The 19,807-nt window shown below is 36.4% G+C and overlaps 1 long non-coding RNA gene across 2 annotated transcripts in view; it reads right to left on the reverse strand.

Annotated features, from left to right (window-relative positions):
- The window catches only part of LOC114047787, a 35,285-nt gene that overhangs the window by 4,162 nt on the left and 11,316 nt on the right, over positions 1–19,807 (reverse strand). For both annotated transcript variants that reach the window (XR_003569677.1, XR_003569675.1), the window contains one exon: positions 504–537. This is a non-coding gene — a long non-coding RNA (uncharacterized LOC114047787). The remainder of the gene's footprint in view (positions 1–503; positions 538–19,807) is intronic.

The following is a 19,807-nucleotide window of genomic DNA, read 5'->3' on the forward strand; positions in this document are numbered from 1 at the left end:
TACTGTTACATCACTTCCTCTCTGGTTCCCCAGTCATCAGCTGAACTTGGTTGCTCCCACCTCCCTCCCCCAACCCCTTAGTTAGGGAGAGGGGAGGGTTTGTCAAATACCATTATTATGTAAATATTATCTCTGTTGTTGCTACCACTTTAAACCTCAGAAACAAGCATGAGGAGGTAAGAGCTAAGATTAGGGGAGCAGCAGTGGTAATGGAAAGAAAGGAAAACATGCAAGGTTTACTATTTTAAACGTTTCTTGACTACAAGTATCGATGAAACCAGATTATCTTGGTGTCTACACTGCTCTCTGAATCTAAGGTGCTTTTAGAAATGTATCGATTCTTTAAGGAATCCTGATGACTTTTAGAACAGTTTTTTTTTTCACTCTCTCAATGAGCATTTAATTATGATAAAAGTTGATGGTAATGCAGATCTAGTGCCCTAAAAAATCATTTTCTACATAAAGCAAGGGTGAAATATAGGCTACCATGACATTTGGCCTACCTGGTAACTTTGGTGAGTCATTCTTGGATCTGGCCTGGAGAAACAGAGGGAAGAAAATAATAATTAACAACAACAACAACAACAACAACAACAACAACAACAACAACAATCCTATTTAGCATTTACTTAGCTCTTTAAAGTCTATGAATTTCTTTTGCAAATACATGCTCAAAACAATCCTGTGTTATAAGAATTTTTGCTTTTCTTTTATTCCTCCCACAACTTTTAGTTAACTTTAACCTCCCTTGACCAAAACCTATCATTACTTAGAATTTTAAATATTCCTTAGATACAAAGCCAAAGGAAGAATTTCAGCTGTCCCCAACTCCTTGGTGGCATATAAATCCCTTCTTCCTCTTTTGACCTATTTGTGAATTTGCTAAATGTAGTTTAATCTGTAACCTGACTTAGTTTACCTTTAGAGTTTGTTTGATGAGGTTTATTTCCTTGGAAGATGGATGAGATTATGACTCTGTGTAAATAAATTTGTTCAACTTGTATGATATTGAAGGAAGTATGGGATTAAAGATCTATCTTCTCTTTAACCTCTTATAGCCTAAGAGGAATGTGCAAGATTGCAATATGTAAGAAAAACATTTCTCTGTCACTCTGATGTAATTTTGCCTATAAGAGGCTTTGTCAGAATACTAATGATTGTTCAGGTTTTCTCTGAGGCCTGAACTTACCCTTGAGCCTAATAATAAAACATAGATTTTACTTCTATAATTTCTGCATATATTTTGGCAGCAATTACATATGACATGAACTCAGAGAAGAGATATTTTTCCTGGCAAAGTACATGCTATTATTTTTCCATTTTACAGATGAGAAAACTGAGGCAGACAACAGTTAAGTGATTTGCCCAGGGCATACAGCTGGTAAATATTTGAAGCTAAACACGCAAGTCTAGTGGTCTAGTCACTGAGTCACCTGGATGAACCAACATCCAAATAAAAAATATCAGTATTAGCAAGTTGGCCATCTCAAATAACTTTCTTATTTGCTTTTTCCTGACAGCAGCAAGAAAAATAATAGAGAAAAGATAGTGGTAGCCAGCCAGCAGGCTACCCACCAGAGGATGAGATATTATATGGGATTTTCATAGTTTCAAACAGTGTATATAAATAAATCAAGCACAAACTTACTGAGCCTATACTCTGTTCTCAGCACCATAAGGGACACAGAAGAACAGAAGATACAGTTCCTGACTTCAAGGAACTAATAATTCAGTTGAGCAGATCAGACCTTCACACATGAAACAATGCTGAATAATGCAAATAATGGCATAATTAAGTGGTAAATAACATAGGACAGATCATAAATCCAATGGACTTTTCTCACTTCTCATTCCTCTTGCATTTGACATGGGTTTACAACCTCTTTACAATGGAGACTCTTGGCATGTTGGTAAGACTACTCTATCACCATCCTTTACCTACTTATCTGTTGGACCCATTTTCCTCATTCTCCTTTGCAAGATCAACGTCTATGTCCTGCCCCCTATGCTCTAGTAGCTTCCTTTTGCCTCTAAATTAAACAATGAACTCCTTTCTTTGGAATTCAAAGTCCTTTTATACTGTGACTCCAAACTGTTGGAGCCTATTCTCCCTTCAAAGCCAGCAGGCTAAAGTGCTATCTCATTTAAGAAGCCTTTCCTGAAATTCTACCTGTCAGACTTATGGACAAGGGAAGAATTTATGACCAAACAAAAGATAAAGAGCATTACAGGATGTAAAATGGATAATTTTGATTACAATAAATTTAAAAGGTTTTGCACAAACAAAACAAATGCAACCAAAATTATAAGGAAAGCAAGAAATTGGGGGGAGGGCATATACAGCAAATTTCTCTGAAAAAGGCCTCATTTCTAAAAATCTCTAGAAAACTTAGTCGAATTTATAAGAATACAAGTCATTACCCAATTGATAAGAGGTCAAGGATATGAATAGGCAGTTTTCAGAAAAAGAAATCATAGCTATCTATAGCTATATGAAAAAATGCTCTAAATCATTATTGATTAGAAAAATGCAAATTAAACAATTCTGAGGTACTACTTCACACCTATCAGATTGGCTAATATGACAGAGAAGGAAATTGACCTTCATTGGAGGAGATGTGGAAAAATGGAGACACTAATGCATGTTGGTGGAGTTTTGAATTGGTCCAACCATTCTGGATAAAAATTTGCAACTATGCCCAAAGGGCTATAAAACTGTTCATACCCTTTGACCCAGCAATATCACTACTAGGTCTGTATCCCAAAGAGATCAAAGAAAAAAGGGAAGGACCTATATGTACAAAAACATTACAGCAGCTCTTTTTGTGGTGGCAAAAAATTGGAAATTGAGAGGATGACCATCAATTGGGGAATGGCTGAACAAGTTGTGATATATGATTGTGATGGAATACTATTGTGGTATAAGAAATGACGAGAACGGGCAGCTAGGTGGTACAGTGGAAAGAGCTCCAGCCCTGGACTCAGGAGGACCTGAGCTCAAATCCAGCTTCAGACACTTGACACTTACTAGCTGTGTGACCCTGGGCAAGTCACTTAACCATGATTGCCACTCGTGTGGGCGCGCGCGCACACACACACTCACACAAAGCAAAGAAATGATGAGAAGGCTACTTTCAGAAAAATCTGGGGAAACGTATATGAACTGATGCAGAGTGAAGTGAGAGAACATTATATATAGTAATAGCAATGTTTCATTATGTTTAATTGTTAATGACTTAGCTTTTTCAGGAGTATAATGATCCAAGATAATTCTAAAGGACTTATGATGAAAAATGTTATTCACTGACAGAGAAACAACTGATGGAGTCTGAATGCAGATTGAAGTATATTTTTTTTTACTTTATTTCTCTTGCTTTTTTTATAACATGGCTAATATGGAAATGTTTTGTATGATTCCACATGTATAATTGATATCACATTTTTTGACTTCTCAATGGGTGGGAGAGAATTTGGAATAAAAAAAAACTTAAATGAATGTTAAAAATAAATATTTTTTAAAAAAAAGGAGAGAGAAAGAAAAAGAAGCCTTTCCTGATTTCCCCCTTATTAATGCTTCCCCTCTCCCCAATCATTGTGTATTTATTTTATACATATCTTGCATTTGCTTATCTGTGGACATGTTATAACTTTAATGTAGACTTCTTCAGGGCAAGGACTATCTCAGAACCTAGACCAGAACCTAGCCCAGTGATTGGCATAAGGTAGGTATTTAATAAATGGCTTGTTGGTCAATTAATTGATTAGAGGTTCAGAAAACTACTGGCCTTAGTTTTTGGAATTGTTACTTTTTTAGAGAATCTAATTCACCAGGTACTTTTTATATCAAGAATGGAAATTTTGAAGTAGGCAACAGTTTAAACTTTTGAAAGGTACCTGTTACATTCCAGTTAAGTTATTCATAGTCCTTTATTTTTTTTCATAATCCGCTCTTTTCCATTTCTTGTTTGTGGAAAACTAGAAACCAGCCTGATTCTCAGAGGAGAAATAAATAACTGTGCCAATAGAACATTTCAATAGGCAGAAACAAACATGCTGTGTTCAATGCAAAATATGTCAAATCTGTCTCTTGAGATGTTAGTCTTTCATTCAGACTTGATTAACTTTGACCAAACCAGGGAGGAGGAAATGCTATATTATCTCCTCCTCCAACTGAGAGGCTTTTAAAGTCCACAGAAAACATTAAGTTTGTCCAGTATCAGATTCCAACCTCCACAAAAGCCCTCTTCCAATACTTCCATCTTGGTCTGGAGGTGATTCTTGCTTCTCAAATGCTATATCAAGAGAACACAAATTCTGACTGGTCCAATCATTCTGAAAAGACTTGGGAACATAGTACAAGTACCAAACTGTGTCAGCTGTCTTGGGACCAATGAAACTAAATAAAAAGTGGTTAATCACCACAAGGTTGGGCATTAAATTCTTCACACATAACATTGGTGATTCATAACACAGAGAAAAATACAAAATTTGCCTTAGTCATATAAAACCACATAACATTTCCATAAAGAAGTTATTGGAATACTGGAAAGGGACAAAAAGTACTAAAAGTCATACACACATCCAACTGCAAACTGTCTTTTCTGTCCTTTTCCCCTCATTAGGTGGCAGAGTTTTGCATTTAGTTGGTTCCCCATTGGGGTTTAGCAAATGAAGGGGTAAAATTCCTAAGAGAGATAGACTTAGTGAACCCCACTCCCCAGGTCCCTCCACTCCTTAGGACCAGTCTATGTCAGGAGTAATTATATCCTGCCTTTTGGACCAAGCCCTACCTGAGAGGTATCTAGCTTTAGCTATGAGCCTCCCTCACTAACCACCATACAGGCAGACTTTGGTAGAAATCTAGTCTAACCTCTCATTTCACACATCTATCAATTAACGAGCATTTAATAAGTACCTACTATGTGTCAGGCACTGTGCTAGATACTGTGTATGTAAACTGAATGAAACAATCTCTATTCAAACAGAGGCAGGATTTGAACTAAGTTAATCTGACTCCAAAGCTAATGTTCTTTCCATCCTATCACAATGCCTCTACTTTATGTATTATGTGAAGAAGCAGAAGTGTCAAGCAAGAAAGATGAGGAGAGGAGTTTCTCTTCAACATGCATGACCAGATACATTCAGAAGAATTCTGCTATGGAGGGCATGAAATTTTAAAGGGACCTAGAGATCATTTTATGAAGATCTCATTACTTTCTCCTCTCCATAAAATTTTTATAAGAATGTTCTATGTACTCATTAAATGTGAGAGAAGCTAGGTAGTACAGTGGATAGTGCTGAACCTGAAATCAGAAAGACCTGATTTTCTGAGTTCAAATTCAGTCTCAGATACTTCCTGGCTGTGTAACCCTGGGCAAGTTATGTAACCTCTGTCTGCCTCAGTTTTCAATTGTAAAATGGGGACAGTATAATGCCTACCTCCCAGGGTTGTTTTATGGATCAAATGGGATCATACACACACACACACACACACACACACACACACACACACCACACACTATTGTCCAGAAGACCACACCTCTACAGTCACACAACTGAGATGCTGAGAATAATAGACCCCAGGGTGGTTATAGTTTGTTGATTTTTAGAAAAGCATCTTACTAGGTACAACAAAATAAGACTTAAAAGTCTGCCTCAAACAGGGTATATGCCATATATATATATATTAAAACCATACAAGATTTTATGACAGAAGCTATTACAGAGAAACCTTTGTTCTATTACCTGCTAAGCATAAAAAGGAGAAGTATGCGTTCATGCAAGGAATTTGCAGGTGTAATGGACACCTTTCAGAGTCTAAACAGAGAGAAATTCCCCTCCAATGGTGAGTTTCTCCAAATGGTCTAAATCACAGATAATATTACATCAAACTCAAAAGTACTGCAAAGCCTCATCAATGAAATACAATATCCTTTAAGACAGATCAGTCAAAAATATAACACAATATAATGAGAAGGAAACATATAAAAAACATATTAAAAAATTATACAGACTAACGAGAAATCAATTAAGGTAGTCCATTGGTATCATACAAAGCATGTGTTTATCACACTTTGTGTGATACTGATGGACTGCCTTAATGGGTTTCTTACTCAAACATAAATAAATATATGTATATACTGATATGTAGTATATACATATACATATGAAATCTAAGTATATACATGTCTATTTATCTACCTATAAGTATATCTATTTGTACTAGATATCTCCTGGACCCATTAAATTGTAAGATCCTTGAGGGCAGGGATTTTGTATTCCCATCATTTAGCACAGTGCCCATGTACATAAATATGCTTAATAAGCTTGATTGATTGAATGATCAGACCTCTGGTTTCATTGATATAGGGAACTGACCATGAGGAAAAAAACCCATAATTTGAAAGAAATCCAATATTAAAAACAGATAGAGGAAAATATTGTGCTGATTCTCATAGCTTAAAATGTGAATGGATTAAACAACCCTAAAAAATGAAAAAGAGTTACAGACTGTATAAGAAAACGAAGTGCTTTAATCTGTTGCTTACATGAAAAACATTTTAAAAAATAAACACATAAAATAAAAATGGAAAAAGTTTATTAGGCATCAACATATCTGAGCTTCAGGAAAACAAATGACTGTAATACAGTAGTTACAGAAAGCTTAAATATCCCTCTCTCAGTTTTAAATAAGTATAAAAAAATTAAAATTAACATATGGAACTGGAGAGGAGAAATTAGAGAATCTGGAGAAATCAGAATTAAAAAACTTATGGCATCTTCTAAGTGGAACAGCAAAATAATATACGTATTTCTCTGCACCATATGGAACTTTTACGAAAATTGGCTATGTGCTAGGGCACATAGACATTGCAAACAAATGTAAAAAGATAAAAATGCTTAACACATTCTTTATCATAATATGATAATGGTTCAGGGACTACAACAAAAAATGCAGATCCAAATGGAGATTTAATAATAAAATCTTAAATAATAAGGAAGCATAGAAACAATCAATAGGTATGTAAAAGAAAATGATAGTGATGAAACAATGTGCCAAAATTCATGAGATGCAGCGAAAGCAGTCCTGGGGCGGGTTTGAGGGCAAAGAAATTGTATTCTTAAGATCATACATTAACAAAATAGAAAAAGAGAATTAATTAATGAATGTGCCATTTTAAAAACAGAAAATCAACAAATAAACCTAAAATAAGCACAAAAGAGATGTTAAAAATTAGAAGAGAAATAAATAAAATGGATAAATCAATAATAATTAATACATAAATTGGGAAAAAACAGAAAAGACTAATAAAATTACAAGCTCATTCCTTGAAAAGACTAATAAAATTGATAAACCCTTTACCAATCTGATTAAAAAGAATTGAAAATCAAACAGAAAATCAAATCAATAAAATAGCAAATAAGCAAGAAGAAATCACAGTAAAGCTGGACTGTACAACTGATCAATACATTGAAAACATTGTGTTTGAGTCTCAAGCCTACTACTTACTCCACATTCATTCTTAGGCAAATCACTTAGCCTTTCACACACAGCCTTGGTTTCTTCATTTATAAAACAAAGGGATTAGACTAGATGGCCTTGAAGGTCCTTTCCACCTCTAAATCTAAGATACTATGAAACTGTGACTACATTTGTCTTTATTCTATCCCAGACAAGTAAAACTTGTAAATCTCCAATTAAACAATGAATTGTACAATCAGGGCATGAAGTTTTCCTGCTAACATTACTAATGCCTAGAGCTTCCCTCTTCAATTTCTTATCAATTCACTTTTGTCACTTTAAAAATACAACCAACTTCACTGAAGGTCATAAAATACAATGCATCATTCAAATCCTTCACCAGCTCATTGCTCAAAGTCAACATTCTCCAAGCTGTCATACAGGGTGCTCCATGATCCTCCACACACACACCTATTCAATTATTTTTGTCACTACATCTAATTATGAACCCTCTGCTTCTGGAAGGTGGGTATCTTTTCTGTTGCTGCACATACTGTACCCTCCCTGATGATTGATCAGCTGTTCCCTATGCATAGAAGGCCCTTCCCACTCTTCTCTGCTTACCTAAATATTGCCTATCCTTCAAGGTCTGGTTCAATTTGTTATAGGAATTATTAATTTCCTTTACTATTTAGAATTCAGGGCAATTCCTCCTATGAATTTTGGTTAATTAAAAGACAGTCTTAATATTAGCCATACCTGACCAATATGTGTCCCATGGGATGTAAAAATTTACTTAAGAGCCTTACACATTCCTTAGATAAGAAGACAGAGGAAGAATCTCAACTATCCCTGACTCCTTGGCAACATGTAAATAAATTCCCCTCCTCAATGAATCTAATTGTGAATCCTCTAACTGTAGTTTAACCTATAACCTGACTTAGTTTACCTATTGGTTGATGAAGTTTTTTTTTTCCTTAAGGGATGTATGAGTTTATGACTCTGTTAACTAAATTTGTTCAATTATGACATTGAAGGAAGTATGTGATTACGGATCTATTTTCCCTTTAACTTTTATGGCCTATGAGGAATATACAAGATTGCAATGTGTAAATGAATTATTTCTCTGTAAATGTTACGTACTTTTGCTTATAAGAAGCCCAGTCAGGTACGTATCTCATTATTTTCAAGTTTTTCTCTTAGTTCTGAATCTATGCCTGAGCATAATAATAAAACCTAGGTTTTTGTTTCCATAATTTCTGCATTGTGGTGAATATATATTTGGTGGCAGTTACCCACCACATGAACTCAGAGAGGAGATATTTCTCCCATAACAAATTTCCCATCTTCTTGACAGCCTTCCAGTCATTCCAACACACATTCTTTTCTCCCTCTGGCAGAAAAATTTCTAGACGTAGAATGAAAAGAGACTTGGCCATCAGTCAATAATCATTTATTAGGTGCCTACTATGTTCCAAGCCTACTATGTACTGAGGAAACTACCTTTTGTCTTTTCTTGTATCCCTAGCACTTAACACAGTACCTAGCACATAGTAGGCCCTTAATAAATGTTTATTGACTGACTGACCAAGACAAAAATAAAACAGTTCTTCCTGTCAAGCAGGTTGTGATATTCTATCAGGAAAGACTACATGTCCTTATCTAAATATACAAATAAATACATGGTAAAAATTTTAGAAGGGAGGTTACTAGTAGCTAGGGTTAATCAGGAAAAGCTTCATGTAGAAAGGTGAGTTATTAATTAAGGTGAGGTAAATAAGTAATTAACTAAGGTGAGGTAATTAACTAATTAAGAGGTAAGATATTAATGCATTCTGGGTATGAGAGAACAGCCAGTTAAACAGTGAAGAATGGAAGGTAGAATGTCATGTGTGAAAAATACTAAAAAATAATAATAATAATAATAATAGGGTGGCACAGACCGGAGTACAGAGAGAGGGAAAGATAGTAATATATAGGACATTTGAAAGGTAGGTTGGTGCTAATTTATGAATGGCTTTAAAAGGCAAACAGAAGAGCTTATAGATAACACCAAAGGCAATATGGAGTCATTGAAGTTTATTGAGTCTAATGGTGATATGATTAGACCTGAACTTTAGAAAAATCACTTACCAAAAAGGATACTTGTAATGACAGAAGTCTTACAGTGTAGATCAATTAGGTGGTCATTGTAATAGTGAAGACAAGAGGTGCTGAAGGCCTAAAATAGGATATATGTGTAGAAACAATAGGGTGGTTGCCAGAGATATGTTGGAGGTAGAAACAACTATATTTGGCAACTTAAAGGCTATGTGGAGTGAGGGAGAAAGAAGAGAAAGACTTTAAGAACCCAGGTTATCAGATGGATAGGGGTGCCCTGGACAGAAATAGGAAGTCTTGAAAAAAGCTTGAGTTTTGGACGAAAGAGGCAAGTCATTTAATCACTCCAAGCCTCAGTTTTTGAACTTGTAAAATGGAACTAATACCTACATTACCTACCTCACAAGGTTGTCAGCATAAAATGTATAACACTTTGCAAATCTTAAAGCATTATATAAATGTTAGTTACTGTTTGCATTAGTATTATTGTTCATCAAACTCACTTGGGTACTTATAGGCTACTTTGCATTATTACTTAACTCTTTCATATGTTCAAGTCTCAGTTTCCTTAACCATAAAAAGAAAATAATAATAGCATTTCATCTCCCCCTAAGGTTGCTGTGCCAATAAAATGAGATAATATTTGAAAAGCATTTAGCACAGTACATAACACCTAGCTGTTCTTAATAAATGCTTGTTTCCTGGAGAGACTCACATGAACCAACACAGAGTGAAGTGAACAGAACCAGGAGAACATTATACGTAGTAAGAGCAACATTGAATGTTGAACTTGGAATAATTTAGCTATTCTCAGCAATGCAATGATCCAAGACAGTCCGAAAGACCTCAAGATGAAAAATACTATCTGCCTCCAGAAAAAGAACTTATAGTATCTGAATATAGACCAAAGCATACTATTATTCACTTTCTTTTTTGGCGGGGGAAGGGAGGTTGAATTTCCTTCCACAAAATGACTAATATGGATATATGTTTTACATGATTGCACATGTATAACCTATATCAGATTGCTTACTATTTCAGGGAGGTGGAGGGCAGGAAGGGGGATTGGTAGGGAAGGACAGAATTTGGAATTCAAAACTTAAAAAAAAGAATGCTATAAATTGTTTTTACATGTAATTAGGGGAAAATATTTTTTAAAATGCTTCTTTCCTTTTTTTCCTTCCTCCCCTTAATCCCTCAAGGCAGAAATAAAAATAGATCATAGTGGTTGTTTGATAAATATTTGTTCAATGAACAAATAAATGAATGAATCTCCTGCTTGGAATGTATGTTGCCTACAGGAAACCTTCATTTGGTTTTGTTGGTAAGACTACCTAACTTGGGTCTTAACAAAATTAATTGCCTAACAAAGCCTTTCAACACTTTCCACAAATCTCTCAGGCTATTTATAACATGTTCTACCTTCTGGAACAATTTCACAATTCTAAAGAAACTTTTGAAGTTGATGAATTTTAGAACCTTTAGCATGATTTCAAATCCAATTCCTGTCTTGTGGGGAGGAAATGCTTCAAGGTTCGTTGTGGTTTGGTAATCCCAACTGAGTTTCTTAGTGATTAAGACTGACCCCAATCATTAGATTAACAATACCTTTATTGTTATCTTTTTCTTCCACTATAAGCTTCAAGGAAAACTTATCAGGGGAGCACACCTATAAATTCAAGCAGAATTGAAATTGGTGACATTCCATATTCTGCCAGGCAAGGCTACTTGTCTAATGTGCTGACTCAAGGGACTCCTGATACAGAAGGAATTTTTTGCACATTTGTTAACAAAAAAAAAATGCTTGGAAAAGAGATTAAAGGTTTTAAAGTAATGCTTATAGGTTATAAGAAAATGCCATCCCTGTCTTACTCATTACACAGCCAACAAAGTAACTAGGAACTATGTTGTTGGGTTTTTAAAGTGCAATGGGAATGGATAAAAATGCAGAAAACAAAACCACAAAAATGTCTCCTTTGCGGTCTACCTCTCAGCTGGTGGACAGGGTAAGGACAGCTGTTGTCTTAGCCATTTTCCTAAGGAATGGTTACTAAAACGACTATTCAATGCCCTGTGGTGTGCTCCTTACTGCTTCCTTTCTGAGTCTTAAAATCCTCTAAAGTAGCTTTCTGTAAACTAATAGAGGTCATGTCAATAACAAGGTAGGTTGATAAAGGGTTTGTGAGGTTTAAGTAGCTCATTCTGAATTGGCTCACCAGTACAATATCACATACAAACGGGAAAGGTGCTTAACCAATCCTATTCAATGATAATGACAAAGATAAAACCATCTAGTCCTCCAAAGAATGTCCAAGATAGCCTAGACATCTGCCAGGGCCTTCTTCCACTGAGAGGGAAACTGAGGCAAATAAAGGTTAATTGACTTGTCCAAGGTCACACAGCTGATAAATATCTGAGGCTAGATTTTAACTCAGGTCCTACTGACTCCAGGCCCCAAACGCTATCTACTGGACCACGTAATTGCCCCTTGAATTCCATAATTAGTCCAGTTCCAATGGCTGCTTTCACTCTTTTGCAATGCTTTGATACCTAGAAGCATCAATAATCATACAGATAACTAGCTATCCATTGACTAAATAATAACTGGGATTTATAGAGTGCTTAAAGGTTTGCAAAGTGATTCATATAAGTAATCTTATTTAATCCTCATTAAAACCTCGCGAGATAAATAGTACAGATTTTGTTATCCCCGTTTATTTTTGCCTTTGATCTGAGCCTGTTATTTCAACAGCAAAGGGAGCTTCCCCACAGAGAAAACTGTCTCTATCAATGCAGGTCAACGACTGTTCTGAAACTGACAGCTTGAGGATGCTTCCTGGGACACTGAGTTCTATCTCATCACTACCCGCCCCCCACCAAGTCCAATGTATTGCCAAGTCCTATTGCTTTAACCTTCACTATATTTTTTATCTATATCCCTTCTCTCCTTTGACCCTGCAACCACTGTATTACAGTCGCCCATCACCTCACACCTGGACTATTGCAATCGCTGGTTTATATCTCTCTCTACTCCAGTCCATCCTAGCAAAGTGATCTTCCTAAAGCACAAATCTAACCATATCACAAGAGAGCGCAAACACCACACACACACACACACACACACACACACACACACACAATCAATAAACTCCATTGGCTCACTATTTTTTCCAGGATCAAATACAAAATCCATTCTTTTAAAGCTCTTCAAAACCTGGCCCCATCCTATTTTTTTCCAATCTTCTTGTACCTTATTGCTTTCCATATACACTACAATCCAGCAACCCTGGCCTTCTTGCCATTTCTTGAACATGACATTCCATCTTCTGATTGTGGTATTTTCAATCCTAGCTGTCCCCCATGCCTAGAATTCTCTCTCTCCTTGCCTCAGCCTCCTGGCTTCCCTGGTTTCTTACTAGTCTCAACTAAAGTCTCACCTCTGTGAAAAGCTTTTTCTGGCCCACCTTAATGCTAGTGGCTCCTTTGTGAGATTATGGGATCATCTCCATTTTATCCTGAAGAAATATGTGTGTACATATACATATATATTTATGTATATATGTACTTGTGTATATATGTGTGTCCATGTATATGTATATATACATACATATGCATATATATATATATATATATGTATTTGTTTGTATATCATCTCCCCTGGTAGCTCCTTAAAACCAGGGACTACTTTTTTCCCTTTTGTGTATCCCCAGTGTTTAGCATAATACCTGGCACATAGTAGGCACATTAATAAATGCTTGTAGACTTGACTAGGAAGCTAAGTGACATACCAATGACACAGCCGTCATTTCAGAAGAACATTACACATGAGGAAACTGAGACCAAGAGAAAATAAATGATTTGTCCAAGGTCACACAGCAAGGATGTGTCTGAGGTAGTATTGAAATCCAAATTTTTATTGAGTCCAAATCCAACATTCTATTCGTAATGACACACTCACTAAATGGAAAGTGACTAAGTATGACTGTTAAAAAGAGTTTTTCCTAGCACTGTCAATCACGTACATATTTCAGTAAGTAGCTCACCCCTGCCTACCTGGAATAACAGGAATACATTGGGGAAATGCCTTTGAAAATCAGCAGATTCTGCTGCCTGTGAATGTTGCAACCAATGTGAATCTAACATTCTGAGAACTGGCCTCAATCAAACTTCAGAGGTTAACAAAAATACAATCCTAGATCTGAGATACCTGGATCTGAAAAAAAAAGGCTAAGATGCACCAGTGAATATTTCAGCCTAATTCTGAAAGAGAGGGGATCAAATAACTGGGATTTTGTTGTATATTTTCCTGGAGTCATGAAGACTTATCTTCCTGAGTTCAAATCTGGCTTCAGACACTTATTAGTTATATGACCCTGGGCAAGTACCTTAGCCCTGTTTACCTCAGTTTCCTCATCTATAAAATGAGCTGAAGAAGGAAATGGCTAACCACTCCAATATCTTTGCCAAGAAAACCCCAAATGAGGTCAGAAAAGTCAGACACAATTGAACTACCACAACAACTGCAATCCCTTCCCAAATGGCAGCCCTTCAAATTGAAAACAGCCATCATGTTCCCCCTGAGTCTTCACTCCTACAGATTCAACATTCCTACTTCCTTTGATGACTACTTATAATGACATGGGGACTCAAGCTCTTTACCATTTTAGATGCAATCTTCTAGAAACGTTTCATTTTATCAATGTCTACCTTAAACTGTGGTGCCCAGAACTGAACACAATATTCCAGATGTGGTCACAATAAGGCAGAGTACAGAGCTGCCAACACCTTCTTATTCTTCAAAGTTATGCCTTTCAATGTGACTCAGGGTTATATTAGCCTTTTTTGGCTACCATGACAATATCAATCAATAAACATTTATTAAGCATCTCTTGTGTGCCAGGCACCATGTTAAGTTCTGGTGATACAAAAAGAGGCAAAAGATAGTTCTTGCCCTTAAGGAGCTTAGAATCTAATGCGGGGAGACAACTTACAAACAAATCTAATCAAAGCAAACTATGTACAGAATAAATATGAAATAATTGAAAAAGAGAAGGCACTAGAATTAAGAGGGGTTGAGAAAGGTTTATTGTAAAAATGGGGTTTTAGTTGGGACTTGTAGGAAGCCAGGGAAGCTGTTAGGTAGAGATGAGGAAGAACAGCATTCAGGCATAAGAGACAGAAAAAAAAAAAACAAACAAAAAACCAAAGCCAAGAGATGAAATGTCTTGTATGTGGAACAGCCAGGAGACCAGTGTCACTGGATCAAAGGGATGTGTTGGGGAGTAAGTTCCAAGAAGTCTGGAAAGGTAGGAGAATGTTAGATTACAATAATTATATCACACTACTAACATATGGAGCCGAAGTCTACTCAAACCCTCCAGTTTTCTTTTTCAAACCGCTGACTAAACATGCCTCCTTCATCTTGTGTTTGTGAAGTTGATTTTTTAACCCAAGTATTAAGGCTACATTTATCCCTACTGAATTTTATCATATTAGATTCAGTCCAATGTTTTAGCTACTCAAGGTTTTTTGAGATCCTAACTTTGTCATCAGTGTGTTAGCTAGCCCTCCCAGTTTTGCGTCCTCCACAAATTTCATGAGGATGTCATCCCAGCCTTTATCAGAGTCATTGATAATAACGTTAAGCAGCACAAAACCAAGCACAGACCAACGGGACACTCCACTAAAGATGTCCTGCAAAGCTAACATCAACCCTTTGAATCCAAACAATTCTAAATCCACCTAACTATTATCATGTAATTTCACCATTTTTCCCAAAAATATAGTATGAAAAATTTTATCAAATGCTCTGCTAAGGTCTAAGTAAACTATATCATTTTAGTGATAAAAATAAAAAGGAAATAAAGCTAACCAGGCATGATCTATTCTTGATAAAGGCGATGTGGTCTCTCTGTCATCAACACTTTCTTTTTTCTTGTTTGTTGTTGAGTCCTTTCAGTCATGTCTGACTTTCCATGACCCCACTTGGGGTTTTCTTGGCAAAGATATTGGAGTGGTTTGCCATTTCCTTCTCCAGCTCATTTTATAGTTGAGGAAACTGAGGCAAACAAGGTTAAATGACTTGCCCAGTCACACAGCTTATTTAAGTGTCTGAGGCTTGATTTGAACTCAGTTCCTCCTGACTCTAGGGCCTAACACTCCATTCATGCACCACTTGGCTACCACTTCCTTTTTTAGATAATCATTATTCTCTTCTTTACTTACTGAGTCTAGAATTTTCTGAAGAATTGACATCAAACTCACTAGCTTATAGTTTACAGACTGTTTTCTTCTCTTTGGGGAGTAGGAGGAGAATTGGGACATTTGCCTTTCTTCATTCCTGTGGTGGCTTTCCCATTCTCTTTGATTTTTCAAATAGCTCTAACAGTGGCTCAGAAGGACAGAAGAGCCTAGCGTGCTATGGTCCATGGAGTCACCAAGTGTTGGACATGATTGAACAGCAAAATCATATCTGCCAGTTCTGTCAGTACTTGAGGATTTAGCTAGTTGATCAAGTTAAAATGAATTGATTAAGGGTAAGTGCTGTCTTACCCTTATTTATTATCTTAGGTATCAACTCTCTGTTAGTTATTTTTGTTCCATCATTCCCAATGCAAAGGTTTCTCCTTGGAAGAGCTAGGAGAAGCAAAATAAGACATGAACAGCTTTGCCTGCTTTCTATTGTTAGTTACTATCATCTCATCCACCTCAAGCTACAGTTAACTCTGTTGTTTGATTCTTCTCGTTCCCCTAATATATCTTTTTAAAAAGTGATCCTTTTGTTATCCTTGGGCTGCTTCCCCTATTCATGCTCACACTGGTGGGTGCCCAGAGAAAAACTGATTACTACTCTCTTTGGGGCTTTTCTATGCACAATCATGAAGTATAGGGTTTCTGGTATTATTATTCAGTGACCCTTAAGTCTAGATAAACATGCTTTAGGCACCTACTATGTACCAGTTTGCTTCCCTAAAACTAGAGTCAACTTCCAATTAGTTTTTTTTTTTTAGCAAAGATATTTTCTCAGATGGGATTGCATGGATATTAGTTATGAAACATACCCTGCAAAAGCCTAAAGCATTCTCTCACACAAGTATGCCCCTTGACCTCACTCCCTCTCCTCCTCTCTTGTTGCCCTCCAGGGAATTGTGCAAGGGTCTACCTTAAGGTACCTTCAAGGCTTGCAAGGAATCTTCCAACACTTCTCCAACTAATTAAAGTTCCCCTCCCATTATTTAAAGCCCCTAGGGTCTTAGTTTCTTGTCTGGTTAGCACAAGCTATTCCCTTCCTGACCCAATTGAAGAGGAGTTTATACCTGATAAAGGGATCACAAAACTACTCCTGAGCAAGTCACTTAACCCCATTGCCTAGAGCCAAAAATAAAAAAGAAAGAAAGATGTGATGAACAGGTGTACTTCAGAAAAACCTGGAAAGACTTGCATCAATTGATGCTGAGAGAAGTGAGCAGAAACAGTAAAACATTTTACACAGTAACAGCAACATTGTGTGATGACCAACTTTGATAGACTTAGTTCTTCTCAGCAATGCAATGATCTAAGACAATTCCAAAAGACTCAGGATGGAAAATGCTATCTACATCCAGAGTCTGAACGCAGATCGAAACATACCATTTTCCCATTTTTTTTCTTTCTCGTGGTTTTCTCCTTTGGCTCTAATTCTTCTTTACAATATGACTAATGTGGAAATATGTTTAATGATTGTGCATATATGGCTTATATCAGATTACACGCCGTCTTGGGGAAGGGTGAGGGGAAGGAGGGGAAGAAAATTTAAAACTCAAAATCTTATAAAAGTGAATATTCAAAACTAAAAATAAATAAAGATTTTTTAAAAAAGAATATAAGGTCCTTGAGGATCACACTATCTCTCTTTCTGCTTGCATTTGTGTTTTCAAAACAGCACAGAGTCTGGCACACAGTCAGCTGAATAAATTCTTTTTGACTGTGATAATACACGGTGAGCTTCCTCATGTGTGGAGCATTACTTGAGCAGAAATGAAAGGGACTAAGGACAGTACCTTGAGGCTAACCCAAGAAGATGGGGAGCCAGGGAATAAGAACAGGAGCAAATGAAGAGATAGTAGAATAACCAAGAGTCACTGCTCTGCAGCCAAGGGAAGAGAGAGTAGCCAGCAGGAGGAAACGGTCAACAGAGTGAAATAAATGCTGTGGAGAACAGAGGAAAGATGAGAGAAAGAAAGAAAGAAAGAAAGAAAGAGAGAGAGAGAGAGAGAGAGAGAGAGAGAGAGAGAGAGAGAGAGAGAGAGAGAGAAAGAAAGAAAGAAAGAAAGAAAGAAAGAAAGAAAGAAAGAAAGAAAGAAAGAGAAAGAAAGAAAGAAAGAAAGAAAGAAAGAAAGAAAGAAAGAAAGAAAGAGAAAGAAAGAAAGAAAGAAAGAGAAAGAAAGAAAGAAAGAAAGAAAGAAAGAAAGAAAGAAAGAAAGAAAGAAAGAAAGAAAGAAAGAGAAAGAAAGAAAGAAGGTGATTGAATTTGTCGTTTGAAAAAATCACTGGTGACCTTTAAGAGTAGTTTCAGTAGAATGAGAATAGAGGCTAAATTGTACGGAGACAGGAATCAAATTGCAACTTTAGAGAATACGGATGATAAGGAAAGGGACAGACAATTTTTTGTTTCAGAAGGTTTAGCTGATAAAGGGGGAAAGCTCAGGAATCCCAGGGTTCTAGAGGTCTTCCAGAAGAGGAGGGATAAGCCACTTGTTCAGAATGTTATAGAAGGGATCCCCATAGTTGAGTTGGACTAAATTTAATCTGAGAAGTGTTAGAAACAACTTTACAAGTCATCAAGTCCACCCCCCTCATTTACTGATGAAGAAACTGAGAGATTAACTGACTTGCCCAGACTTAATAGACCAATGGGTATCTGGAGTGGGATTCAAACCCAGGTTCTTGTGACTCCAATTGAAAATCCTTTACCACTACCCCACACTACCTTTTAGGTCTATGAGTCAATGATTCCATTATTCTTTGGTTGTTTACTATTTTCTGGGAGCAGAGAAAGGAAAAATCCTGAGTCTTCTCTTACATTATAAAGTGGATTATAATGAAAAAAAAAACAGATTAAACTAGTACAAGAGAGGTGAAGTGACAATAGTGAGAAGCCAGAAGTCTGGACTAGCGAAACAAGTCTTTGGCTGATGCTAATGAAAAAAAGTGGGGGTCATGTCATATAGTAGGTCCATGGTACACAGTGCTTGACATCCAAAAAAATCACAAATTTGTAGGGCTGAAAAGGACTTTAGAAAAATCAAATGTATATATGTACATATATGTATATGTATATGTATATGTATATATACACATACATACATACATACATTTTTTTTATTTCCCATCCTCAAAGATAGTTTGAACCATTAGTTAGAAAATAGTTCCTGTAGAGACAGCTAGGTGGTGTAGTGGATAAAGCACTAGTCCTGGAGTCAGGGGGACCTGAGTTTAAATGCAGCCTCAGACACTTGACACTTACTAGCTGTGTGACCCTGGGGAAGTCACTTAATCCTGACTGCCTCCAAAAAAAAAAAAAGAAAATATTTCCCAAAAAGCCATTTTTCTGTGCCAAGTCCAAATAAACTTGAGAAGGGGAAAGGAGAGCAGTCCTTATAATTAGGATGCCAAAGAATGTTCTTTTGAACTATCTCCACCTTCACTGCCATCATACCTTCACATAGAAAAGTCAACTAGAAAATGCCTCTTTGGAACATTAACCACAAAACATAGTTATAACACCAGTTTTGTTAGAGAAAGAAAGCAGTATTGGGCATTAAATATATTTCCAATATAACAGTCTAAGTGAGAGAAATGACTTTGCAACAAAGGTAAACACTGGAGGCAAAAACCAGGTAGTAATGAAATATACATACTATACTGTCAATCATTTCTAGGTTCATCCTGGGTTGAAGAAAAAAAAACCCAGTAAGCTTGGCCTTGGTTTTGAAATGTGATATTCACATTCACCTGCCCTCTAGGGCTGGTGAAGGAGCCAGGTTTCTGCCTCATAGTCAGAAAAAAAAAATGTAAGGAATGGCACAGAGAGGAATGACAAAAATCCTCACATATTATCAGGATGAGAAACAGGCTAAAGCGGCTGATTTCCTAAGGTACTTATATGGTGAAGTTTTGGTATCTTTACTCTGACTTTTTATGTGGTCATCTAAAGGTGTTCATTACCTCTAAGAATAAAATAATCACACACACACACACACACAC

Source organism: Vombatus ursinus, unplaced genomic scaffold (genome assembly GCF_900497805.2).
Source record: "Vombatus ursinus unplaced genomic scaffold, bare-nosed wombat genome assembly UNPS02001419.1, whole genome shotgun sequence".
NCBI lineage: Eukaryota > Metazoa > Chordata > Mammalia > Diprotodontia > Vombatidae > Vombatus > Vombatus ursinus.